A 1,620-nucleotide genomic window follows, 5' to 3' on the forward strand; every position below is an offset into this window, starting at 1 on the left:
GTTACATTACCCTTGATCATGCCCTATCAGGCCTCCCACACTCTCCTCATCACCGATTTGAATCACTTGTTGTTCCCTTGTTCCTGGGTTTGCTACCACCATTACCTTTCCCCACACCTTCCCCTCTCCCATGTCTCCCCAGAACTGTCAGTCCTGTTATTTTCTCCTTCAGATTGTTCATCCAGCCTGTCTTATTTAGACAGACCTGCGGAGATAATAACATGCACAAAATTAAGACAGACAGAGCAAAACCAAGCAACAAAACAACAATAAACCAATGACAAAAAACAAAACAAAACAAAACACAACACGAAAGAAAAGCTTGTAGTTAGTTCAAGGATCACTGGCCTTTAGGAGTGCTTTCCAGTCCAGTGTGTTGGGGCACCATACTCTGGCCCCAAAATCCACATTAAGCATTCCCTGGGGACCTCGCTGCTCCGTTCCCTTGCTGTTCTGTTGGCACCCCCTTAGTGTTTTGCCTCAGAGTGGTGGGATCAGATCGATGCAATTCCCACAATGTGTCTCTGGTGTTGTCCCCTGTAGGGCTATATGATTCATTGAGGGGCATCATGTCTCATAGTGGGGCAGCCATGTGGTCATCTCTGTGGATTGGCTGCTCTAATTGGGAACATCATCCTCACGGCCTGGTGGGCCAGGATGTACTCCACTCTCTCCTCCTCCCCCTTCATCTGCTCCCATGTGCTCCAATCAGATATGACCCTCTCATAGAGCTGCAGATTCAATGCTGTCCTTTGAAATAAATTCTTGAGGGAGGGGTGCCCCACCTTTTATGGGCTATTTGTTTCTTAGGCTTTTCTTTAAGTGCCAAACTTCTTTTCTTTTCCCCAGAACATAAAATTTTTATCACCACATTGTGAGATTGTGTCCTATCTTAGATTACTATCTTTATTTCTAACCTCCCAAATAATGTGGAAAGATAATACATTTTCTAAATATTCTAATATCCAAAGGTTTTTTGGGGATTGAGATCTAAAACCTTTGAAGTCTGGAAGACCACATAATCTTTGATTTTGAAGTCATATTTGGTTAAACCATTTATGATAACCGTCGGGCCAAATTTAGAGTCATGATTCTCTAGAGAGGATTGTCATTTACCTCTCCTTGATCGAAAGAACTCTACTTATAGGTCTACTTTAGAGCTTTTCAGTCGCTCAGTTACCATGGCTGTATCACACATTGAGCAAATATAACTACTACTGGCCAAGGTTTAGATTCTATAAATTGCACTTACCATCATATATTAAAGGAATGTACACTTACTTAATTCTTACTGTTCTTGTTGGTCCTATCAACTATATTTTTTACTTGGTTGGTTGTTTAGGAGCCTGGGGATGTTACTGGATTTCTTTTCAAGATACAGATGTACTGTGTTTTGCTCTAGAGTACTCTTCAAAGTATTCAGAATGTTTCATCAACAAGAGTGCTGCACAGAAAAGTCCTGCTATCTCCTAATGAAATATCTCACTTTTTAAATTTAATCATTTTATTGGGGCTCATACAATTCATCACAATACATAGATCAATTGTGTAAAGCACACCTATATATTTGTTGCCCTCATCATTCCCAAAATTCGCTTTCCTCTTGGGTTCCCCGAATCA

At 40.9% G+C, this 1,620-nt stretch overlaps 1 protein-coding gene across 1 annotated transcript in view; it reads left to right on the forward strand.

Annotated features, from left to right (window-relative positions):
- CNTN5 (contactin 5) overlaps nucleotides 1–1,620 on the forward strand; it is a 1,071,081-nt gene that overhangs the window by 140,133 nt on the left and 929,328 nt on the right. The gene's annotated exons all lie outside the window — the stretch shown is intronic.

The sequence above is a fragment of the Echinops telfairi genome, unplaced genomic scaffold, assembly GCF_000313985.2.
Source record: "Echinops telfairi isolate 266 unplaced genomic scaffold, ASM31398v2 ScPeMD7_7421;HRSCAF=8459, whole genome shotgun sequence".
Classification (NCBI taxonomy): Eukaryota; Metazoa; Chordata; class Mammalia; order Afrosoricida; family Tenrecidae; genus Echinops; species Echinops telfairi.